Genomic DNA, 26,703 nt, shown 5'->3' on the forward strand with positions numbered 1-26,703 from the left:
CCTGTCCCTCTAAGAGGAGGGGGTTGAGGGTGGAGGATGTGGGCAGGAGCAGTGGAGCAGGGTGGAAACCGTCCTCGAAGGAAGGACCCCTCTCCCCTACCCGAGACCCCAAGTCTCTATCACAACTTACTCTCCAGATGCCGTCCAGGCTCGACGTTTAAATAGTCTCCAGGGAATCAGTTCACATCCTGGACAAACAGACACAGCTCTTGAAACCTATGGAGGCGAAGGGCGTGTGTGGATTTAGCTCGTGGACACACCAGGCTGGGGTAGGATGTCACCGAGCTAGCAAGGAGCCCCGCGCTTTTTAGCATCATCTGACAGCAGCCCGAGACCGTGGGCATTTATATTTTAATATTAACCCCAGTGACGTGATGTTAATGTATTTTTAAAATTTGGAGAAGAATGGCACAAATTTCGATTGTATTTGGATGTTTTACAGAGTGTGTACTTGACAGTTTAATTTCCCCGAGAGCAAGGGACAGTGGTCTTTAATTGTGTGTGCCTGTGGTTTAACATAAGCTCTGGTTACTTGTGGCAGTTACATTGGATCGGTCACTGGAAATGTTGACCTGGCAAATACAGAACCATCACACCTGGGGGAGATACAGGATCGGGGCCCGCCAGCCCCTGGTCACAGGTTTCCTCAGCCGATCTCTTGGTAACCTGGTCCTGTGTGTGTCTCTGTTTAAAGACACCTTATCTGACATGTACTGTGAGTTCAGGACCATTGAACTCATGGCTGATGGCTACTTCTGGACCAGGCTTGTCGCACACCCGTAGGGGGCATCTCAAGACACTAGCCAGCACTTAACTGTGTTTGGGGCCATTGAAAACAGTGAAGTCACCCCCAAAACATAAAAATGAGGAAGATATGGCACTCAGTATACTGGGGAAAGGACACTTGGTCACAGGATGGGACTGAAAACAGGAAGGGAGCGTCCCCTGGATGGACACCAGCGGGGACCAGGTACCTTGGGGGACCCCGTACAACCTGTCCCCGAATGACCACAGGAAAGCTGCGTATGGATTTCCGGTTACAAACACGTTTGAGCTGATTGGAACGTTAGCGATCACGGACTCAACGAACAGTGAGTATACTGTAGTGGGTGTGAATGTTCTATCAAGTGAGTGAGCAGCATTTCAGTTTAGGAGAAGGATGTGAAGCTGAAATCCAGACACTTCCTGTGACCAGGGCTTCCTTCACTGTCCCTCAGGCGGGTCTTGGAGCAGACCCCGGCTCCTGGTTCAGGGAGGTGTGGCACAGAACCTGAGGGCCGACACCTGGGTTCCCAGCAGGTGTGTCTGACCCCTTTGGCGATGATTGGGTTACATATTAACTCTCTTTCCGCACTTTTTTGGTTCCCTCTTTCAGCACAAATAGAGGGGCTATTTCTGGGTTTACTTTCTTCAACCAGATAAAGTCAATATTATACCTGCCTGGAGATCCAAGAGCGAAACCTAAGTGCATTCATTCATAAACCTTTTTAAATATTGCCCTTAGAAATGGAGATGGTAGAAAAGGTGGGGAGGAAATTAACACAGACTCCTGATCAAAACAAGACTTTTTGGCGTATTAAAAAAGTTCCTCATAGTAAATTAAATTAGCATCATGTTAGTAAGTAAATAGCCCCTCCTCGCTCTTTATTCATACATTGTCTAAAACTTTGAGCTATTTTTAAGCCAAATCCTATACTAGAAATGTCCTGACCAAGCATCACGTGCTTGTTAAATGTTGCCATAAAATACTTTCCTTGAAGGCTGTATGGAACAATTTTCAAAGGAGAGAAGATTCTAAAACCTAAGGAAAGCATCTTGTACCACCTGAGAGTTTTCTGTTCAACAGATGTAGTCAAAAAAAAAATAATAAACTCCTATAAATGTAGTGTTTAAAACCCACACAAAGATACATTCCAGTGTAAGTATAAACTATAACTCTGAATAAATATCTCCACTTCAGTTTAAGAGAATGGTTCACATAGCGAGCATCTGGGTGGCCCCGGGTTTCCTGGGACTCGGGCCTCCTAGGGAGGCAGGGCCAATGGTAACAGCTGGCATTTGTCCATTGTCCTGGCCTTGGTTGTCCAGCTGTAACCCATGGTCAAGGTGTGATGGGCTGCCAGGGAACCTGGGGCTGTGATTCCTGGATGGTGAGGAAAGGTTATCCCCCTGCCCCTCCCCGCAGCCAGCCTGCCCGGCGACTGTCCCTTGTTCCGAGGCACATGCACTGAACAGTGGGATGAACGTGATCCCAGGAGACTTCAGCCTCCATAGATCTTTGCCTGTAACTGAAGCCTTTTTCCTGGTAGAAATAGCACACTCCTGTCCCGGTGCTGAGAGCTCTCCCAATGAACTTTTATTGTCGCTGAGCAGTTATCTGTTCAGAAGCTCCCCAGTATTCCAAGGCAGGAAACCCCAAATGCTGGAGTAACAGGAAATCTGTGCCAGTTTACCCATCACATGAAGGGGTTCCTGGGGTCTCGGGGAGCTGGGTCGTACCTCTGGTTTCAGGTTCTGCAGATCAGGACTCTGACGCTGTCACATCCTCTGCTTTCACAATTCTTGTCAGTGTCGTCTACAGAGAACCACCCGGCTGCGCCCCACACTTCGCTGCCCACCCTCCCTTCCCAGCTGGTAGGGAGCAGGGGAAGGTGAAATGCCATTATGGGATCACTGGGCTGGGACGTTAGCACCAGTCATAAAGGGGGAAGGGTGAGGCTGAATTTCACGTGTGCTCAACATAGAAACCTAGGTCCTACGCTGTGGCCTTTGTGACAAGGAGTCTCAGCTTTATAATGGGATTTCATTTTTGTTTACAACTCTGTAACAATTGCGGTGACACCATATTTTTAAAAAATACCTTTTAAGGTCATGTCAACAATTCATTCCGTACCTGATTGCCTCTCCGCTCAAAAACCTAGTAGCAGGATTTCCTGTTTCGCAGATCAAGCTCAAATGCTTTATTGCCTTCACCCATCCACCTCTGTTATTTAAGCCTCAGCTTTTCTGAACTCCTTTCAATTCCCCCAATTTGATGATTTTTGCATGAATTTGAACACACTCTTCCCACTGCCTGAAATTCTTTTTCCAAGCGTCTCCCTGGAAAAGTCATATAGCAATAAGGGTGACCTTGAGAGAATTTTTTTTTTCTTTAAAACCTGCTTCTGAACAAGATTATTTCTTAACATGCGGTTTTAAGTAACATTTACATCCAGTGCATGTAAGATACCCAGTATTTTCACAAAGGCACGCAGGTGAGGCAAAAAAATAAAATGTGCCCTTTGGAGGTTAGAAATGTGAGTCTAATGACAAGTTAATCCAGTGAGTAGCTCAGTTCATTTGGTTTCCATCCAGACCCAAAAGGCAGCCCGCTTGGTGTTCTGGCACCTGGCATATTACCATCTGTGAGCTGAGGGTTTTTTCAGCATTCTACTTGGGTGGCCCCCCGAGCAGGACCCTGCGAGTTCGAGCCTGTCAACACAGATATCTTGAAAAGGCCATTTGAAAGGAGGAGAGGTGGCTTGATGTGAAACCAAGTATTTAAAAGCGTTATCAACTGTGCCCAGGACCCATAAGTCACGGGAGGGTAAATAACTGGGGACAATTTTTCATTCTGCTCTGTGTGAAGGCTGAGCACGAGTGCCCTCTTTTTTTTTTTTCCCCCTTAAGCTGACCTGTGTTAACCCTTGTTGAACAGTAAATCATTCATTGAAGGAGGAGAAGGAAGAGGACCCATTTTTGTCTCTTTGGATCATTCTTTTGTATTCTGGTGCTTTCTGGGAGTTTGGAAGAATAGAAATTACATGTGCAGATGCCACGGGGCAGAGCCAGTTTTGTTTTTTAGCTGGAGAGTAGTTTTATATTTTATTGCCCTTTTCTTTGCTATGAAATATCGATATTTTACAAACTATAAAAGTTATTTTTATGAGATGTCCGTACTTTCCTCCTGTTAATTTCCTTTTTCTCCTCTTCCTTCCGCAGTTGGCATCTTACCTATTTGGCTTGGGACAGAGAATATGTTATGTTTTCATAATTTCTAAGTGTTGAGCAGACAATGATAGTTTTCTTTGGGAGTGCACAGAGAGTTAAATATTGGATTAGCACTTTATTAAGTCTTATTTCCAAATCGGTTGATGGGTGTGTATGTTGTACCTTCTTGCTCAATGTCATTTGCACACGTTTTTTTTTTATCTCAGGGGTTCCAGGTCATTGATGGTCTCAGACGCTGGGTCTGTGCAGGGCTGACACTGCCTCTCTGTCTGTTACTTCCAGCTGACCCCCTGCGATGCTCCTCGGGCACTCATTTATCGCAACTGTTTCGACTCCTTTCTTTTTGAAAGAGGTCACGCACAGTCATCGAATTTACCATTTCTTTGCCCGTCATGCTTTCTGTTTGCTGTTTGGTTTGGCGCTCCTGTCTGCGTAATCATATATTGTTATCGTGACAGCCCTCTTGAGACCCACCGTGGAGATAAACACTCGGTCCTTCAGTTATTATAAACTTTATTCTGACAACAAGCAGTACAAGAAAATGTGGCATCTTGGGTACACAGTGTTTTTCACAAAGTCCTTTATGGCTAAATTTGTGTTTTTAGGAGCTGTGTACTCAGAAGTCTTTAAACACCACCATAAAAGGCTGTTTTGCATGGTCTCAAAGAATGGCAGAAACTGAGCTGAAGGGCGTAAAGGGCAGGCTGTCTGGAGACCAGTGTGGAGCGTGGAACTGTCCGTGTGTCCACCCGTCCCCTCCGTCGGCCTCTTCCCAGCAGCGAGTCCCTGCACTTTGCTGTCCTGAGCCTGTTTCATCTTCGTCCGCAGCCCAGGTCTGCTCTTTCCCTGTACACTGACCAATAATTAGTAACCCCACCTTGCAGATCCAACTTCATACATGCATTTCCAGTCTTTAAAGATAAAAATCAGACAGGCAGATAGATGGAAAAGGTGCTGTTAAATTATCTACATTGTGGGAAAAATGTAACCAAAATGGACAATGTAACTGAGAAGTGCACTTTCAGGTCGTAATGACGGTTCACAGTGCATTAGTACCACGGAAGTAGTATTCTTGAAAATGGAAGTGCACTGAAATTGTGGCTTCTGAAATAGTTTTCTTAAACTCAACCAAGTATATTTTTGGCACATAAAAAGTGAATTGTCTCCTCACATAGGCTACTTTCGAAATGAATTGAGTAAATGTGGTGTTCTAGAAATACTCACCACCTTGCCCATTCATCTAGTTTATCATCCAGCAAATTCAGCTACTTAATGAACTCTAGAATTTTACTCCCTCCAAGGTCTGTGGTTCTGTTCTGTAAATCACTAAGTCTTGAAATGCATCCACTTTCTAAGTGTTTACAGTGCAAGTTCTACAAGTTTGAAAAGGTGTTAAGCCTCAGCTTTAATGCTGTTTTCTGCTCAAAACCTGTTATGATTTTTCCAGGTGGAAGTAATCCCTTTCTCCCGAGTTTTCATGGTCCTTTTTTCTGTACCTCTTAGGACAGTTACTGTGGTCAATCTTTAATCTTGAATGGTTTGCAAATCTTAGCTTTTAAAAAGGAGGATTAATATCTATTTTTAATTTCCTGTAGTTCTCAGCATAATGCCTTAAGTCTATTTTATAGTCAATAAATATTGAATGAATGAATGAAATAATGAGTTGGCTATGATAACTGAGGTACCTTTTACTGGTCCAGTAAAAGGCTATTGACATGAAATTATTCCTTGCAGTACAAAAGTCTGTCTTTGGAACCTTTCTTCCTTATCTGTAATCCGAGGTGACATCATCTCGTCTCTTGCCTTCGATGCTGTATGTGTCTAGATGACTTTCTTATGTCCGTCTGTAGTTCCGATGTCTCTCTGATCCAAACTTGTATTATTTACCTGTCTGCAGGTATCACGTAGGCGTCTTAACTTGACTGAAACGAGCCCTTCATTTTCCCCCCACAAATGTGCTCCTCCCCAAGTCTTCCTTCTGGTGGAAATCCCACTGCCCCCGCCATGGACAGAGTTGCTGATGAAGAAGGACGAAGGGTTCTGATTCATCCTCTCCCCTCTGTGCCCACGTCTCTCTCTTCACGTCCACCCCTCCCTGCAGCCACGCCCTCATTTTCTGCTTCCTCTCAGGCCTCCCTGTTCATGTGCACCGGAGTCCCCTTCTGGAAATGCACAAGCCTGCGCTTCCCCCACCCCAGGGTCCCCCAGGCATTTACTCTGGCTTCCAGAGCCCCCGTGGTCTGACTTGTCACTAGTCTCCCGCTCTCCTCCTGACATTCCGTCCAGGGGACCTTCCATAAGCACACCAAGCTTGCCCTGATCTAGCAAGGCCTTCTGTCAGGAAATCTTTTGCCCTGGGTCCTTCTTTCTGCTTAGATGCCAGCACAGGTGCCTCCTGGTCCTGCAGGGGCACCCGTCCACGCTGCCTGCCCACCTTACTGCACACCTGCAGCCCCACCCCCCAATCTCACTGCCTGCATGCTGTCTCTTCCCCAGTGAGCCTCCCTTTACTGCCCAGAATGGATGCTTTCTCCTCCATCAGCTCTCAACCAATGACTGGCAGAATTTGGTGTATCAGTACCCCAGCTCCCCATCACACAGGATTGGGAAAGTCAGAAACGTGTGTGTTCACAGGGTCCCAGCATTTACCCAGATAATTAGCATCAGGGATGAAGTGGTGTTGCTCACAGTGGTCGCTGTCCTGATGCGCTGTCCTTACTTCTCTTGGCTACTTGATTCCCTGGTCTCAGTCCCCCTCACTACTGATGTTTCTTCCTCCTCCCAGATAAACATTTTGCACCTAAATCCTTGCCCCCCGGTCTGCTTCTTGGGATAGCAGAACTAAGACACCTGTGACCCCCAGGGGATCCACCTGTCTGTGTCACATGGCAGCATTTTAATTCCCTGCGAAGCGCATGTCATCGCCTGATATTTTTCTCATTACTTCAGATAAAATCTATTAAAAATTGTTTTTCTTCCCGATGGGATTTTTAAGAGCAGGGTATTTTTCTCAGGTCAGTATACCCAGCAACTGAAGGAAGCCCTGTGTATCACAGGCACTTGGTCAATGATTGACAAAAGAAGAGGTAATGAGTTTACGCAGGAAAAAAAAAAAAAAAGCCCAAATTCAAGAATGCAGAGTGCAGGTTCATCTGCTCCTGAATAGACACTTGACTGCAGGCTAATGAAGTTGGAAACTTTTATATGACCCAGCTCTGCAGAGACAAAAAAATGGCTATTCACTTGGCCCACGATTATTGAGAGCCTCCTCTTTGCATCTGAGGCTAGGATGCGTGGCTGGGGCGGCATATTAAGCAGGACCTTGAAATAATAATATTTCAACTGCTCTAATTCTGCATGAGGCGGGGCGACATTTCTTTTTTGGAATAGGCACCAGCCGTTCCACACTGGACATCTTTTCTTTCATTTTCCCTCCCCGACCACGCAGCTGCGTGTCTTCCTAATGGCCTCTCTAACCCTCCTCCCCGAACCCCCCAACTTTTCCATCTTAGCTGCTTTTTTGGTCCTGTATGGTCTCCCGATCATGAACTGCAGAATTACAGGACCTGACCTTTTAAAACATCTCTTTGTCCCCTGTTCCTGGCATATATTAGTAAACGATGAATAAATATTTGCTGACTGATTAGACGCTGTGTCTGTTGGAATATGGGTTTATGTGTTGCATGATTTTTCCTCTTTTGAGAATGATATACATTATTTTAAAAGGAGTGACTCACCATCGTTGGTCATTCTCATGACATTGAATGGAATTCGGAAAAAGAATCTCTGCTTTTATATTTCGTTTCAAAAGACGGCTTGAAAAAATGGCTTTGAGTTTTCTTGGAAACGACTTCTTTGTTTATTTACAAATTAATTGCTTTCTCCACCATTTCCCTTTAGTGCTGGTAATTAAATGTATTTAAAAATAATTAGTAACCACATCCAGTCCTGATTTCTTAAATCTATTCATTGAATAAATTGAATAGCATGGTTATTTTCTTTTTGTTCTTGAGCTGGTTTTCTTAGCTGTTTTTTGGAAGGCTCACAGAGCATCCATAGATTTGAAATATTCTTCATTTGAGTCTAACTGGTGTATCACTAGGTCTCGCTGTTTTGAATAGTTTCCTATAATTGTAGCAGAACGTGAGATGCAAACATAATGAATTAATAATTTATTTCATTATGAATACATGTTAATTTTTCTCATACATTTTAATTTTATATGAAGAAGAAATTAATTACTCTGTAATTCTTTCGGCCAAAATAACTACTTCAAAAAACAACAGAGTAAACATATTTTGGGATATTTTAAACAAAGGTTTGACAGTGCCAGAACAGATAACAATGGCTTGGAATTTCATGTCTAATGTACAATATTCTACAATCCTTAAGTCACTTTAGGGGCTTTTATCTGTAAAAAGCTAGGAAATTCAAAGCTTAATTTGATACTTCATCAGTAACAAACGCCTCTCCTGTGAACTGACTTTGCCATGATTAAGAAAAATAAAATGGGTAGGCCTCACTATGGGAGACACTACCAGTTACTCCTCTTATACATTTTTTTTTTATTTGTTTATTTATTTTTTGGTGGGGGGAGGTAATTAGGCTTATTTATTTATTCTTTGAGGAGGTACTGGAGATAGAACCCAGAACCTCGTGCATGTTAAGCACGTGCTCTGCCGCTGAGCTGTGTGCCCTTCCCCCACTTAGACGTTTATTGTGTATGTTATTTGTTACTTTTGTGGGAAATTACTGCATGGGGTTAATATGGTATGTCTGAATTTTTTTATTTTTTATAAAAGTACTGTCTGATTAAGTTAACAGAACGAAAACTGCTGATGGTATTATAATAATTTATTACACCTCTGTCTAATATTTTTAGTTCCTTGACTCTAAGATGCACTTTATTTTACTCTTTTTTTTTTTTTAACAGGATTTCTATTGCTGCAATTGCAGTAGACCTTTGAGTCAGAATGCATTTAATGTCCTTTTCTTTTTCCTTCAGAGCTGCTGTTAAATCAATGATGCATCTTAAAGTCAATGACATTTTAGGGACGTTAATTACATATAAAGAGTAACCCTTTCAAAGTGTGAAGTATACTAAAGTAAATCCTACATATTTGATGTAGAAAAGACCTTAAGGTGTCCAATAGCTGCCTAGTTCACAGTCATTTATTTTACTGATAAGGCAGCTGAGGTTCAGAGAAATTAAAAACTGATGGAAAGTCAAATAGCTATTACATTCATGAGTCGAGTAAGAGACCAGTAAAGATGCTGGTAATCCAGCGCGTTGGAAAGGGCTTGGGGGAACTCTCATTTCAGTGCTGGTGGGAGAGAAAGCAGCGATACCATTTCTTACACACCAGCTTCTGCTAATGTGCTGGGACTGCGGCTGTGGCCTGGTGGTGCAGACAAACACGGTAGCCACCAGCCACAGCGGGGTGTGCACGTTTAAATGAATTAAAGCAAAGTAAACCTAAGTGAAAACAGAAGTTCACCTCCTCACTTGCTGTAGTCACTTTGAAGTCGGCAGCCACGTATGGCTAGTGTATTAGACAGTGAAGATGTCCCTAGCATCCTAGGAAGTGCTAATGGGATGCTTCATTGGTACCCTTAGGCAGTCACCTTTAAAGCTGAAGAGCCACCTAAGACATGTTCTTATTACGACTTAATGCCATTTACAGCAACGTGGATGGACCTAGAGATGATCATACTAAGTGAGGTAAACCAGAGAAAGACAAATGTTACATGATGTCGCTTATATGTGGAATCTGAAAAAAAAAAGGTGCAAATTTTATTTACAAACCAGAAATAGACTCTTGGTCTAGAAAACAAACTGTGGTTACCAAGGGGGAAAGGTCGGGAGGGATAAATTAGGAGTTTGGGATTAACAGATACAAATTACTGCATATAAAATAGATAAACAACAAAGACCTATTGTAGAGCACAGGGAGTTATATTCAACATCTTATAATAACTTCAAATGGAAAAGAAGCTGAAAAAATATATATATGTGTATATATATATATGACAATCGCCATGTTTTACACTAGAAACTAACATTGTAAGTCGACTGCATGTCAATGAAAAATAAGTGATGTACTGATCATCTGCATCCTCTTGTATCCTAACCCTCCCCCCGCCTGTTGAGCTTTCCCCCAGTGTGGTACCTGCACTTGTCTTCTACGTTTCATCTTCTGTGTCACTGTTGTCGCCACCTGCCTACCTGCTGGTCCCTTTGAAGTTGTCCCCCGGTGGCATTATTCCTTTCAAAGCTCTTCTCAGTCTGGAATGTCTTTAACTCAGAAATATTTTGTGATCATCTGTGACGTGCCAGGCCTTGTTCCTGGCCCTGGGAACGGAGAGCTGAGGCTCAGAGTCCCTGATAGAGCTGATACATGGCCAACAGGCACATGAAAAAATGCTCTGTGTTGCTAATTTTCAGAGAAATGCTAATCAAAACTACCACGAGGTATCACCTCACATTGGTCAGAATGGCCATCATTCAAAAGTCTACAAACGATGAACGCTGGGGAGGCTGTGGAGAAAATGGAACCCTCCTACACTGTTGGTGGGAATGTAGTTTAGTGCCGCCATTATGGAAAACAGGAGGGAGATTCCTCAAAAAACTAGAGTTACCATATGATCCAGCAATCCCACTCCTGGGCATATATCTGGAGGGAACTCTAATTTAAAAAGACACAGGCACCCCAGTGTCCACAGCAGCACTATTTACAATAGCCAAGACATGGAAACTACCTAAATGTCCATTGACAGATGACTGGATAAACAATATGTGGTATATTTATACAATGGAATACTACTCAGCCATAAAGAAGAATAAAATAATGCCATTTGCAGCAAGATGGTTGGACCTGGAGATCGTCATTCTAAATGAAGTAAGTCAGACAGAGAAAGAAAAATACCATATGGTATTGCTCACATGTGGAATTTAAAAAAAACAAAAAAGACACAAATGGATTTATTTACAAAACAAAAACAGACTCACAGACATAGAAAACAAATTTAGGGTTACCAGAGGGGAACGTGGGGGAAGGATAAATTAGGAGTTTGGGATTAGCAGATACACACCACTATATATAAAATAGATAAATAAGGTCCTCCTGTACAGCACAGGGAACTATATTCAATATCTTGTAATAACCTGTAATGAAAAGAATATGAAAAGGAATGTGTGTATGTATATGCATGACTGGGACATTGTACTGTACACCAGAAATTGACACATTGTAACTGACTATACTTCAATTAAAAAAATGCAAAACTACCAAATATAAAAATAAAAAATACCCCCTGCCCCCCCCAAAAAAACACACACAAGGTGAAAAAAGAAACCTTCAGAGCTTGGCGGCCCCAGTGGGTGAAGTGGAGGCAGAGGCAGGGAGCAGAGACCCTCCTGGGCTCAGCTCCCTCTGCACCCACCAGCCCCCGCCCACTGATGACGGCAGGCTCACTGCCACTCCAGCTGGAGGTCAGGGTGTGAGGTCTTACTCTCCAGCACCTATTGCTCTGAATGCCTGGGTGCAGCTTGACTCTTGGTCCCCAGTGCTTCCCTCCAGCATCCTGCCTTCGGTGGATCTGCTCACACCGGGGCCAGCTCCCTCTGAGACCTGCATGGAGACTGGGAAGGAAGGCAGTCTGCCCAGCATGGGAAGAAAACGACTCCAACTGCTTAGATACTTGGAAACCTCTTGGCTGCTCCTTTCACAGAGGCTGTCTTACTGGTGGTCTTGCTCCTTCCCCGGATCCCAGTCGTATTCTTACTGCTTGAGGGGCCCCCTCTCTACTGCGACTCATCTTCTGTCTCCAGTACTGTCTCCTGAAAGTTACAAACTCGTGATTCTGGTTTTGCAGAGAAATTTAACTTTCACTGTGCCACCTCTAGGCTGCAACTTACAATGGGAGGCATTATACTCCCCTGAAGAGAAGTGCCGTCTACCAGGCCATGCACTTGTAGAACCAGAAAAAAAGGAGAAAAGGGTTTGCAGTTACAGTTTTCACTTAAGTTGGGCCAGAGAAAATTCTTAGGCAGACCTGTTCCCGACCCAGAGGACAAACTGCAGAGGTGTGTGTGTGTGTGTGTGTGAATTTCCCTTCCTTTGAGGATTTTCCAAAGCAGAATTTATATTTTCTCAAAATACACACACTCTCTCAGATCATTGGATTTTTCTTTTAACTGGAGCAGTCTGCTGGTTTAAGCTAATTTAAAAATTATCTTGAAAACAGAGACATTTTTCGTGAGGTCGTGCCGGACTTTGGAGACAGTGTAGAACTGGGAGGCAGACTCCTCTGCATTCAAACCTTTGTCTGCCAGTTTTCGTTGTTTGATCTGTGGTCTCAGTGGTTTCCTTCTGTGGGAGTGATGGCAATGTCCACCTCATGGGATTTTTTAATGCACTAAATGAGACGGTGTCTAGGCCATACCCTGCTTCCTGTGTAATGTACCTCTTGGATGTATTAAAAGATCAAAACTGAGAAGTTGACCATAGGCTTATATATTTTATACATATATTTTTTTTTATTGAAGTCTAGTCAGTTTGCAAGTGTTGTGTCAATTTCTGGTGTACAGCATTGTGTTTCAGTCAGACATGAACATACACGTATTCATTTTCATATTCTTTTTCACCATAATAAGAAGAGTTCTGTGTTTAGAGAGTTAAGATATTTTGAAATTCCAGTGGAGTTTCATACAGGTGATCCTATCCAAACGAATACTGTCCTGGTATATCCCAGTGACTCAGGAAGTCACAGCTGACGGAGCCCTGCTCAGGCAGGTGATGTCTCTGTGCTGGTTGTCCCTGGGGGGCTGATGACGCATCCTGGGCAGCCCCCTCTCTGGCCCTCTGGTCCTCTCCTCATCCTCTGTGCTCCCCCCGGGGACAAAGCCCACTTACGCAGCTGCGTGAGAGTGATTATAGTCTGATAAGTGGAACCTGGGGAGAGAGGAAGACGCAGAGGAACAGACTAGGGTGCTCTCGAGGAAATGGGGCTGGGCTGTCCTTTGGACTGTCTGGTTTCCTCCTCTGGAGTAACTCCCTCTTTCGGTCTGGAGTTTCAGAAAACTTTTAAGTAAGGTCTTTGGTCTGCTCCATTTTCTTTTTATTGAAGTCTAGTCAGTTTACAATGTTGTGTCAATTTCTGGTGTACAGCATCATGTTTCAGTCATACATGTGCATACATGTATTCATTTTCATACTCTTTTTCATTATAGGTGACTACAAGATACTGAACATAGTTCCCTGTGCTGTACAGTATAAGCTTGTGGTTTATCTGTTCCATTTTCCATACCAACAAATTCTCTACTCAGATTGAGATGATTAAATTTGGGGTCACTTAGGAAAGCTAGGGATTACCTGTATGTAGAAACTAGGACATGTGTATCTCTGTAATGAACTGTTAGCTTCCCTTTCTAATTTATAGTGAGATCAGTGAGAAAATGTGATCGGTAAGGCCAGCCTGCTTTGAAGGATAACGCTTTGCTTTGCTTTTTTCAGACACCCTGATACAAACACTTTTTGAACTGTACACTTTATACTCTTCATTCACAAGCTGATGTGTGTCAGACTGAATGCGTATTTGGAAACAAGTGAGTGTCTTTATAGTCCTGAAAAGAGGGTACTTGGTAAATAGCACTGGAAGTATGCTGGTCTTTAGAAAGTCACGTGGTACGATTGCTTTGCTTTTTGTCAGTGTCTTTTTTACCCTAAACCTTAACACAATACTAGAAACCATTGTAAAGTATACATTCAAAGAAAGGTCTTTTTAAGAAACTTGATAATACCTTTTTTGATAACTTCATGCATTTTACCTTTCAAGGATATTCAGTAAAACGAATTAGCGTAGCAATACTCAGCCCTGTCTAGGGGACGGGTCCTACAGACACAGCCTTTTAAATTCCTGTTTTCGCCTTTATTTTTCCTAAATGGAATATAGACTCTTTTTAACTCCATATATGTAGCAGTATTAAAATAATTATGATTTCTTACAGTAAATTTCCCCAGAATAGTTATTCCTAAGGAGAAACATAGTTTAACCAAATTTGAAAAGTGCCAGTAAGGCAAAAAATCATGAAATGTATTCAATTATGAGTTAAAGATGATGTGGTGGAAGTGATTTATTTAGCAATGTCAAGTTTGTGAAGATGAAAACCAAATGCATTTAAGCACATATTTAAAATTTAAAGAGGATTTTTTTTCTCATGAATAGAATTTAATTAGATTTGAAACAAACTTCTTCTGAATGTGGGAAGAGACAAGTGATGTTAAGTGTGGATCTACTTGAGAAACTGATGAAAACAAAAAAGCATTTTTTTTACAGTTCTTGTAGAATTATTTTCTCCTATTCTGAAAGCTTGAAAGCTGAAGACTCCACATATCAGCAAAATATTCCACCGAATGTAACTCATGCAAAGTAGGTGAGTTAAAGTTGGATGAACTAAATTTGTTGAAGATTTTGCAAAACAAACATTTTAATGATCTTATTTTCCAACTCTGCTCAGGAGATCCTATATTTATATATTTATTTTTTGCTATTTAAGTGAAAGACCAGACTCAAGGCTTAAATGGAAATTTTTACCTTCATGAAGTTTCAGCATAGTTCATCATGTACAGGTGCGACGGCACGAACGTGATTGAAATGCTGTTCGCTGGGACCCTTGCCGTTTGCTGGTGTTTTACCCTTGGCTGGGAGAGAGAATTGGACCAGTTTCTTTCGTGCCTGTATACACCTGTCACTTAACTGATTAAGTGTCTTGTTTTACGAAAGACAATGCTCTGAGAGCTTGGCGATCCGATATTTTAGGAAATGACAAGAGTAAATGGTAATTTTTAAAAGAGAACTCCATACTCAATCCTAATTAATTAAAATGCATCGAGGCGTACAATGGTGAATGTGTAGGAACCACTGAACTAGTTGTGTGGTTGTGAGTTATATCTCAGTAAAGCTGTTACAGAAAGTAAATTATTGACCCACGGGATGCAGGTGGGCTGCCTCCTAGCCGAAGGATGGGGGTGAGTCGGGAACTGGGAAGCATCTGGATATATAAACATGTGGCAGTGTTACCGAACTGGTCAGGTCCTAGCCTGGCCCGAGACCCCCATCCTGGTCAGGGAGGTTCGTTTTCTGATCGGATTTGCGCCGCCAGTAACAAAGCCGATGCAACAGCACGGGCTTTATTCTGTGGCCAAAGAACGGAGCACTGGGAACCTGGTTCGCAGATCAGCTTCTGAACCCAATTCTGGCGGAGACAGCCAATAGATAGAGGGTGGAGGTAAGTGGGAGGGGACTGGAACGAGTGGGAAGGACATTCACGAGTTATCTGAGAACCGGGTTGTGGTTTGGACCCTGGACTGACAGCAGCTCTCCTTTTCCAACCTTGTACAGGCTTTTCCGTTGTTGTCATGGCAACTGGCAACTGTCATGATGTGATGGGTGTGTCATTTAGCAGTTAGTGCATTACAGTGAGCGCATAATGAGGCTCAGGGTGCCCTGGACGTCAAATCCACCACCATCTTGGGCCTGGTTGGTTCTAACCGGGTTTGTTTTTTTCTCGTTGCAGCTTCCTCCTGAAACTTAGATCAGAGCAACTGGTTTCCGTTGGAGGGAAGGGCGGGGCACGATCCTGGGAGCAACAGCCTCCGTAGCAGTAGTTGACGCCCAGGATGTGTAAGAAGTCTTTCAGGAGCTCTCCTCTTTGAATGGAAAGGAGACACATGACACTTGCTTTTTAAAGGCAGGCTTTTTAAACCTAGACTTTATATCTGGGTTTTTCTGCTCTGGGATCATGGGAGTCAAATTCCCAACTGGAATCCTGTGTCCAAAATGTGAGGATGGATGTGGATTGTGTCTCAAAAGACTGTAATCATCAAAATGAAGGGAAAATAGCTCTTAAAGTTTTTTTTTAACCCCTCCAGCTTTTTTAGCAGCATTCCTTTAATTTTATAGTCTATAATTTAAAAAATATATATGTAGACTATCTGGCATCCTACTGACTACCTCCAATGTAGAGAAAAATGTAAATATTTATATGATATGGACCATATACCACATGCTTTGTGAAGTTGCCCCTCCCCTTAATATTACTATTGAATCAATTTTATACATTTTTGTTGCCACTGTAAAATCTCAGTGAAGTGGACAAATGAAGCTAACTTAATTCATGGTAGCCTTTTCGAATGCTGATGATTATCCGAATTTAGGGAGCCTTTTTGGCTTTGCCTTCCATGCCGTTTCCTCACCTACCAGAAAGACAGAAGGAAAGGAAAGAGGGGAGGAGGCAGGAGGGGGCTGCCCAGGGACGGAGGGAAGATGAGAGGGTGTTTTCTAAGGACGTTTGTCTTGAGTGCAGTAACCACTCCCAATCATGAGAGGCTTGGATTAACAAATCTGTGAGCTTTGGGCATCTCCTTTGTACAAGGACTGAGTTCCTAAGTGGAGCACATTCAGTGTCAGAAAACACAGGACGCCCGGCCTTGAGGAGTGTACCAGCTCGTTCCTCAGGTGGTGGTGGCCTTAGCCCAGTGGGACACACGCAGAGTCACCTATTTGTAATGTTGGTGACTTTCTTAGGGTTTCCTTCATTTAATCTCCAGATTTCACTCCAGTTTGCTAAAAGTTAGGTGCCCTGTTCCTGTCCTGGATTCCCTTTTTCTGACCTCCAGAGAAAATCAATTTCCAAGGTTTAAACTAAATTCACTCTCTTGTCTCCTTCTCTGTTTTTGTCTACATGCTAACAAAATTCTCCTTAATCCCTCAAATCCAGACACTAGCCCCTCTTTTTTCATATTGAAACCTTGATCCAAAACCATTTAATATCTGCCCAAGAATATAGATATTTGTTGTGTAGCTGTAACAAATTCTCCAGTCTCGTACTATTGTATGTAAGTCAAAAATCTGTCTACCCACAGGGAATATAGCTTCCCCCTCCCAGTAATTAGGTTATCTCCTGTATCTCCCCACCCGCTCTGTGCAGCTGTCTGTCTGGGGTAATTATACATGTGTTGTGCCTAAGGGTTTAATCCTGGCATCAGACAGAATTGGATTCATTTCACATCTCTGCCACTTCCTCGCTGTTCTGGGCTGAAGGTTTGTGTCCCCACCAGTGTCATCCACTGAAGTCCTGGCCTCAGGCGAAATGGGGTTATTAGGGGGTGGGGAATGCAGCGGGAATGTAAAATGCAGCCACTCTGGGAAATAGTTTGGCATTTTCTTACAAAACTCAACCCGTACTTACCATCTGATCCAGAGCTGTGCTCTTGGGCACTTATTCCAGATAAATGAAAGCTATGTTCTCACACATAATCTGTATATGAAGTTTCACTGGGAACAAGCTAAGTGTCTTTCAACCAGTGGATGGTCAAAAAAAAAAAAAAAATCTGGTGCGTCTGTGCAGTGAAATATTTCTCAGCAATAAAAAAGAGCAGATTATGGATAAAGTGCAGCCACTGGGTGGATGGTAACATGACAGCTAATGAAAAAAAAAACAAACAGTTTTAGGAAGGTGTGTGATGTATGGCTCCATTTATATAGAATTTTCGATGTAAACTAGAGAGTTAGAAACCAGACAGGACAGGGTGGAGGATTCCTGCGACTGGTGTGGTGGTTGGAACTCTCACGCTCACACACTGGTGAGCGTGCTCGGGAGACCCAGGCAGGGCCGCGGCCTGGTTATCAGCCTGTCCCCCTGCTCGCTGCCTGGTTTGGCTGTTGTACTAGAATTACTGAGGATGCCACCGCTGAGAGGAGCCGAGTCAGTGAGGGTCAAAGGGCCACCGCTTCTGCAACTTTTTGAGTCTGTAGTCTTTCCAAAATATTTAGAATTAAAAAAGTTATGAAGTATAACAGTGTCAGTTGCCCAGGGTCATGGTAACAAATGACCACATACCACAAGTCTTAAAATAACGGAGGTTCCTCCTCTGACAGTTCACAAGGGCAGAAGTCTGAAATGAAGATGTCGGCAGCGTTGGTCCCTCCTGGTGGCTCTGGGGAAGGTCCCTTTCCCAGTCCTCTGGTGTTCCTGGTCCTGTGGATTCACTCCTCCAGTCTCTCCTGTGTTCACGTGGCTTTCCCCTGTGTCTCCCCACGTCACGTCTCCATCAGCTTTCTCTTATAAGGACCAGTCATTGGGTTTAGGGCCCACCTTAAGTCCAAGATGGTCTTATCCCCAAACCCTCAACTGAAGAATGCAAGTTCTTTCTGCAAGAAGTTATTTCCATGGAAAGTCCCATTCACGAGTACAGAGATTTAAGACCTACACTGTCTTTTTTGGGGAAAAAAACCACCAGAATAACCGAAAACAAAGAAAAATTACCCGCAATTCCATTCTCCAGCGATAACCACTGTTTTAATATTGTAATATATCTGCATGTGGATATTTATGGAAAAATACCTATGCTTGTATAAGTGAAGTCATGTTATAGCCAAGGTTTTATATGTTTCTTTTCTCGTTTAGCTTTGTATCATGAACATCTTTTCCAGGTCAACTTGAATTGAATGAAATGTAATTATAATTATATAGATCATTGTAAATTATACCACGTCGAATATGTTTGTGCATCTGTCTCTCTTGACTCATTCTTTTCCTTGGAATTTTCTTTTATAGTCTTCATGTTTGCAAGGCAAAGAGAATTCTGCATGTCCCAACTTGGGAGATGTTTAGATAGAGGAACTTGTGCTAGTGCTGTTTGTATAGGACTGAAATTTCACTTCATTTTAGGAATTTTTTTAATAGCAGCTTTATTGAGATTTAATTCATGTACCTTACAGTTCAGCCGTTTAAAGTGTAAAATTCAGTGATTTTTAGTATGTTCACAGAATTGTGCAACTGTCACACAGTGAACTTTAGAATACTTCTATCACGTTGGAAAGAAAGTGGTACCCTCCAGCTAGTATCTCCGTCTCCCCTCATGTCCTCCTCCCTAAGCAGAGATTGATATACTTTCCATCTCTAGAGATTTGCCTATTCTGGACATCTTGCATCAGTGGAATCAGGTATATAAATATGTATATGTGTTTTTTTGTGATATAATTCTTTCCCTTAGCATAATGTATAAAAGTACAGTCAGTTACAATATGTCAGTTTCTGGTGTACAGCACAATGTCCCAGTCATGCGTATACATACATATATTCATTTTCATTTTCTTTTTCATTAAAGGTTTTTACAAAATATTAAATATAGTTCCTTGTGCTATACAGAAGAAATTTATTTTTTAATCTATTTTTATATATAGTGGCTAACATTTGCAAATCTCAAACTCCCAAATTTATCCCGTCCCGTCCCTTTCCCCCAGTAACCATAAGATTGTTTACTGTGTCTGTGAGTCTGCTTCTGTTCTGTAGATGAGTTCATTAGTGCCCTCTTTTTTTCTTTTTTTAGGTACCACATATGAGTGATGTCATGCTATTTTTCTTTCTCCTTCTGGCTTAAATTCGCTTAGAATGATGATCTCTGGGTCCATCCATGTTGCTGCAAATGGCATTATTTCATGGCTGAGTAGTATTCCATTGTATAAATACACCACATATTCTTTATCCAGTCATCTGTCAATGGACATTTAGGTTGGTTTCATGTCTTGGCTACTGTATATAATGCTGCTGTGAACATTGGGGTGCCTGTGTCTTTTCTAATTAGAGTTCCCTCCAGATATATGCCCAGGAGTGGGGTTGCTGGATCATATGATAGCTCTATTTTTAGTTTTTTAGTGAATCTCCACACTGTTTTCCATAATGGCTGTACCAAACTACATTCCCACCAGCAGTGTAAGAGGGTTCCCTTTTCTCCACACCCTCTCCAGAACTTATTGTTTGTGGATTTTTAATAATGATGGAAAGAATAACCTTTTTTCAGTGGTCTTGCTCCTACAAATCCATGACCTCAGACTAATCATGAGACAAACACCAGACAAATCTCAGTTAAGAGACATTCAACAAAATGCCTGGCTGGTGCTCCTCAAAACCGGTAAGGCCGGCAAAAAGAAAAAAGAAATGTCTGAGAAATTGTCACAGTAAAGGGAAGCCTAACGTAAGATAATATCGAAGTATTACTGTGATCTCCTGGGACAGAAAAGGGACGGGACTGTCAGTAAAAACTGAGGACACATGATGAGTACATCTGTTTTGTTTGACATCTGTTAGTGGTAACACGTGTCAGTCTTGGTTCACTGATGGCAAAGCTACCACAGGGGTGGTCAGGATGTTGATGATGGGGAGACAACGTTTAGGGTTAAGGGGCACTCGGTACTGTCTTCACAATTTTTCTGTGAATCGCAAATTTCTCTAAAATAATAAAATAAAATAAAACTACGTGTAACTTTATGTAATTGAAGTGAAAATCCCTGTTGCCTGATGTCACTGAGCTACAGGTAGACCCCACCGGGCGCCACCCCCGCCTGGGGACTCCCTCCGGCAATGCCAGGGGATAGCCAGCGCCCAGGACTGCAGAGAGGAAGCTGTAAGAGCTCATGAGTCATACGTCTATTTCCACTTCAATCATTTCCCCCAGCCTCAAAGGGAAACCTGTGTCCACGCTCAGAATTTCTTTAAAGTACTTCATAAATCATTTTTTATAAACTGCCCCCCTAAGCCACCTTCCAAGAATGCTTAATTACAACGCACTAAAGGACCAGAAAGTCAGCCCCATTACTCATCTGCTTGCTCTTAAGATTATGGTTTTTACGTTCCGCTGTATCCCACGTTTTACAAGTGATTGTAAAAAACAGAGTAAATCGAAGAGAGAAAGTCATTATTCCTACAAAAGATGAGGCCAGACGACCCCTTACCATGAGCCGCAGACACTCGAGAATTTAAGCAAGGAAACAGAAACTGGATTTCAGGTACTATATTTAACGATGGGTACCATTGTAATGGAAAGGAAAAGCAGGAAAAAGCTTGAACTTAACCATTTTCTAAATTTAGAACATTAACAAGTCCAAGTAGCAGTATTTTTAAGTGATTTGTATCTGTTTAGGTACAGTCAGCCCATGAAATTTTCTATTGTTTGTTTTTAAAACTTCTGACCTTATAAGTCCAGAAATGCCAGCATTTAAAATGTATTTTTTGTGTCTATTACATGTATACAAACAGACATTAAATGCATGTGTGTAGATTATAAACGTATGTCTCTCGATTGTTTCACACACACACGCCCCCCTCCACCCCACAATACAAGCAGACAAAGGAGGGGACACCTTTCTCCCAACAATACTGGTTTCATGTTTTACTTTTGTTCACTGACACATTTGCATAATGGACTTGTAAGCAGAGCTGATCTCTGTGTTCAAGGCCATTTATCTGCAGTAAATTAAATGTGAGATGCTGTAGGACAGTTGTGTTCCTTTATTCCATTTGAGAGAGAGAACGCCTGCTTTGGGTGCCCTTTGGGTAATACAGAAAGGCTTTACTAATGTAATTAAAATAAAGCTGAGCTCTTTAAACTCTAAAGAGATTCACTTTGGTATCTGGGCAAATAGTATTTCTTTGGGAATGAATCAGCGATTGGACGCAGATCCTTCTAAACAGTTGACAGAAAGGCGAGAAGCCGATACCTGTTTCCCACCCCAAGGTGTGAACCACATGATAATTTAGAAGATCTGTTTGACAGCAATTTGGAGCGGACGTGCAGTATTTTAGACAGAATAAGAAGCTTTGAAATCTGAGGCAGGAGTATGAATCCTGGTTCTGGTACCGAAGTCTCTATGTCATTTGGGTGAATTTTATTAATACCTTTGAGCCACAGTTGAGTTCACACATCTGCACGATACGGGAAACTCTCTTATCTTTGGGAAACAAAATGAACACGTGATTTTGTGAAATACCTTCCAAGGTGTCTGAGGAGTCAGAATTCAAGAGTAGAGCCAAAGCCATGCAGGGTTTTAGTGGTGATTTGGTGAAATCGTACGAGTGAGATGTCTACAGCCGCGTCCGGCACAACGGTGGGCACTCAGGTGGGGTCCTCCTTGCTCAGCGGTGCTCTCAGATTGCTGTGCTCATGTTCTCCACAATTAGGGTTAATTCCTTCGGTGAAGCTTGAAGGTTGTACGTGAAATCTGTGTTTATTTCTAGCTGGAAGCCTGCTCTTAGGTGTAACAACTCCATCCTTTTGTTTATGTTTTTAATTTAAAAATTTTTTTATTGAAGTCTAGTCTGTTTACAAAGTTGTGTTAATTTCTAGTGTGCAGCATAGTGATTCATTTATACATCTATATATTCATTTTCATATTCCTTTTCATTATCGGTTATTACAAGATACTGAATCTAGTTCCCTGTACTGAACAGTACGACTTTGCTGTGTATCTATCCTGTACATAGTAGTTTGTGCTAAACCCAAACTCCTAATTTATCCCTCCCTCCCCCACTTCCCCCCTGGTGAGCATAAGGCTTAAGTTTGTTTTCTATGTCTGTGAGTCTGTTTCTGTTTTGTAAATAGGTTCATGTGTCCTTTTTATTTAGATTCCACATATAAGTGAGATCTTACAGTATTTTTCTTTCTGTCTGATGTACTTCACTTAGCATAGCACCATCCAAGTCCATCCGTGTTGCTGCAAATGGTAGTATTTCATTCTCTTTATGGCTGAGTAGTATTCCATTATATAAATACACCACAGCTTCTTTATCCAGCCATCTGTCGAGGGGCATTGAGCGTCTCCATCCGTTTATATTTCACATCTGGGTAGAGGAAGCCCCAAACCTGGTCTGCCGGCCCTGCAGTGCCCAGGTGCTCCTGCTGCTAAGACACATGAATTTAGGCCAGGATGCTGTTCCTTTTGTGATGTTTGATTTGCAGATGGTAATTTTCCTTTTAACTTACACTTTTATTCAGCAAATACTTACTGGGCACCCATTATGCAGTGAAAAAATACAGATAAAGTCTCTCTGTTCTCAATGAGTTTTCATCCCTGTGAGGGTGGACAGCCGGTAAACCTGTAAGTGTAGATGTGCCGGGTGGTGAGGAGTGCTAAGAGGGAAGTAAAGCAGGAGTGACAGATGTGCAGGTTGGCAGGTGCTGTTTCAGTAGTGAGGGAAGGCTTCACAGAGGAGGCACTTTTGAGCTTCGGGGTAAAGTCGATAGTTGGAATGATTGTAAAACACATGCGCACGCGAATGAAATTTATTTAAAGCTTGTTTGTATCTCCTAAAGTTTATGTCACACAAACATCTTAAGAGAAGATTGATTCCTATTTGTATCTTATAAGTGATGGAACCCTCCTGCCATCATTAACTGAGGCTAGGCCCCCAATCCCTCTGTCCTCCCCTGCTGCAGTGTCCTTGCCTTGCTGGTGGCACTCTTGGGCTCCCTCTGCATGTAAATCCTTTGCGGACTTTCTAGAGAGAACTACTAAGAGCAGCGTCCTTGCTGAGAACCCTTCTGTGACTCCCCACTCTCTCTAAGGGCATTTTTTATAATCCACGGATGTCCCAGCATCAAGACAGCTGTGGTCCTTGTCAAAAACGCAAGTTCCCTGGCATAGACGCTGATGTAATGAATCAGAGCCTCTAGAGGTGGGACCCCCATGAATATTTATAAGAAACAGCCCAGATGACTTACATGCTTGATACGATCCGAGCATCATCAATGTATTAGATAAAATACCAGCTCTGGAATGGAGTGTGCAAAGCTCATTCTTGACTCTTCGTGTCACCTGTTTCCTCTCTGCCTCCTGCACCCGGTCCCCTGGCCTCTCCTGCTCATCCTTTAAGACCAGAGACAGCAGCATCTCATCCCAGGGTCTAATCTGTTCTCCCGCCGCCCAACTGCACGTGCTTCTCTCTGTCAGTCTTCTTATCCTGTTCTCAGCCCCTCCCTCCCTTTAGACGATGACGATCCTGAGGCTGGAGAGTCGTGTTTACACAACACATAGCAAGGTATCTGGCATGAGGTAGACCTTTAAAAAAAATCTTTCAAAAAATAATTTTAGATGGGTGAACAGATGGCACCACTTTCTAGTGGACAGGGAGCCCACTATGGAAGCTGAGCCTGCGTTTTAGGTAGGTCACGCAAGAGATAGACGAGAAAGAGAAGGTCAAAACTGGACATGTTGAATTCTAGTAAGAATTTCTAAAATTGGATGTTTAGGAGCTCACGACTGGAGATTCGCCTTAGATCTAGGAAGAGATGATTGGCATCGTGGGGCCACAGCCAGGTGGATGCAGAGGCTTTATGTTTTACACATATTTGGTTCAAACTTGCTGTTTATTTATTTAACAAAGATGATCAGGGTATTCATTTAGAGACACACAGTCATGATCTAAAGTCTAGAAATGAACTGTCTGGAAGATACCAGCCAAGCTGGGGTCATTGAAGTAACGTGATTAGATGATCTTTTAGAGGAAGGAATGGACAGCTTAGGATGTAGATGATAGAGAAGACCTGTATTTAAAGAGAAACTGAGAATGAGGGCTTCAGAGGAGGAAGCAGAGAGAGGGACTGGCAGCCGAGGGGAGGTTTTATGGAGACGGGGAGTGGTCGGCTGTGACAAATGCTGCAGAAAGATCCAGTGAAGTGAGGATTGAAAGCTGTCTTTTGGACTTTGCATTTAGGAGTCAGCAGGGACATTAAGGCAAGCAGTTTTAATGGGGTGACAGGGGTGGGAGCCCTTGGGGTGGTCAGTGAAGATGCTGCCATTGAGAATCACCTCCGTGCTCAGGAAGCTTTAGACCGAGGGCAGCAGGACGGCGAAGAGGCGTGCTCTTCCCGGGGGTGATTTAGTTTGGTTTTCCTTCTGGTCCCTGTAACTTGAGCACGTGTAATTGCCCAAGAGATAGAAATCCTAGGAAAAGGAAAGTTCCTTAGGAACCAGGAAGGATTGGACGTTACTGACATGGAGAGGAATGGAGGCTGGGTCCCTGAGCATAAGTGGAGGAACGAGGGACGTTAGCTTGAGAAGGGGACACACGCCTCTTCCTCCGGAGTGAACAGGGAAGAGGGGACACAGGCCCCGTCGGGAGACATGCATGTGGAGAAGTGAGAGAGAGACCTGGAGGTCGGTCCACTCCAGACTCCTTTATCTGATCCTCCGTGGTGGGTGCTGATCACTTTCAATAGTGCATATAGCCTGTTTGCTGAGATACCATAGAGCTTCACCTCATCCATCTCACCCAGAGTCACAGCTTTCTGGTGGGAAGCTGATCAGTCTGATCCTAAAGCCAACATTTATGACTCGAAGTCTCAATCACTGATGAAGGGTTAAGGCAAATCTCTTCGCAGTGTGGGTTTCATGTGTCTTACTGTCGCTTGTGTTTGGTGATTGGGTTTGCTCATTCAGATCTCTAAAAACGGAACTAACTTCACTTGCAAGTAACATATACCTTCCAAAATGCTATGCTCACGAATGTGAGTATTGATGGTGCCTTTCTGGAAATCTGTCTAGGCCATTCAGATGTCTCAGCTTTTTCCCCTATTTTCAACTCACATTTAATATAGAACAAGGAACAATTTTGCACCCTGGTGGGGCTCTTTTCTGATAGGTCGGGTGGAACTCATTCATTCAGTTTCATATGGACAAAGTCATGTGATTTGGGGCCAGAAAATGTGTGTATGTGCAGGGGGCAGAGAAGGCAGACTGAAAAGTCAAAAAAGAAGGCTGACCTAAAGCGTGGTGAGTTTGAAAGAATGATTTTGGCTATCATGTTGTTAATTCGAGCAGTTTCCTTTGTTGAATTATCAAAGGAGATGTAGCTTTCCAATAACTCAAAAAAGTGAGACCACATCTCTGTTTTTGAGTCAAGATGATTTTCTGTATACCTCAATAAAACCTAAAAAATTAATCTCACTGCCTTTCCCTCCCCAAATCAGCTTCTGTCCTCTGTCCTGTTACACGTAGAAACCTGAGCATCTGTAGATTTCTGCATTCCTGCAGCAGGGTATTGACAGGCCTTCTTCACCGTAGGTATTAAATTATGCTCCTCGTGAAGTGAGTAAGATCATTTCTGCCAAAAAGGGATGCCTTCATTTTAGCAGGTGATCCAGAGACGTATGTTGTTGGTCTTTTCCTGGCTCCATTTCAAACCTTCATTAGAATCTACTCTTCTTAAAAAACAAAACAAAACAAACCCCCCCCCCCAAACTTCACTTCCAGATATGTCACCCAGTGGTGCTGAAAACTTGCTCGGTTTTCTCATAAAGTTTCTTTCAGCAGCTGCCATGTTTCTGGGCTTCACTGGACGCTTGAGTAGCTTCCTACCTTCTGACTCCTTGGGTTGCCGTGGTAACTGATGTCCAGTAAGCACAGCAAATCTGCATAGTTTTCTGTGTTTCCACCTCTTAATGCACATGTAACTTGTTAGATGTATGACTTTTTCAAATGTAGAACTGAAATTCTGATTTGTTGATAATTGTGTTATATCCATCTATTAATTAAAATGTGTCAGTTTAAAATTGTGATAAAGCTTTGAATAAGCAGGAGCTGTGATGTGGGCTGGAGGAATCCACATCAGGTGGCATTTCTTTTTTTTTTTAATTGAAGTGTTGTCAGTTTACAATGTGGTGTCAATTTCTGGTGTACAGCATTATGTTTTAGTCATATATATGCATACATATATTCGTTTTCATATTCTTTTTCATCATAGCTTACTGCAAGATGTTGAATATAGTTTCCTCTGCTATACAGAATAGTTTTTTGAAATCTGTCTTATATACGTTAGTTTGTATCTGCAAATCTTGAACTCTCAATTTATCCCTTCTTATCCACTCTCTCCCG

General features: G+C 42.6%; 1 protein-coding gene and 1 long non-coding RNA gene across 4 annotated transcripts in view; one reads left to right on the top strand and one right to left on the bottom strand.

Annotated features, from left to right (window-relative positions):
• Nucleotides 1–26,703, top strand: part of PDGFC (platelet derived growth factor C) — a 187,893-nt gene that overhangs the window by 40,925 nt on the left and 120,265 nt on the right. The gene's annotated exons all lie outside the window — the stretch shown is intronic.
• Nucleotides 8,662–25,787, bottom strand: LOC116659087. Its single transcript, XR_004314396.1, has 3 exons — nt 25,710–25,787; nt 25,307–25,312; nt 8,662–8,672 (listed from the first exon to the last, which is right to left on the bottom strand). It is a non-coding gene; the product is annotated as an uncharacterized LOC116659087 (long non-coding RNA).

The sequence above is a fragment of the Camelus ferus genome, chromosome 2 (genome assembly GCF_009834535.1).
Source record: "Camelus ferus isolate YT-003-E chromosome 2, BCGSAC_Cfer_1.0, whole genome shotgun sequence".
NCBI classification, from domain to species: domain Eukaryota; kingdom Metazoa; phylum Chordata; class Mammalia; order Artiodactyla; family Camelidae; genus Camelus; species Camelus ferus.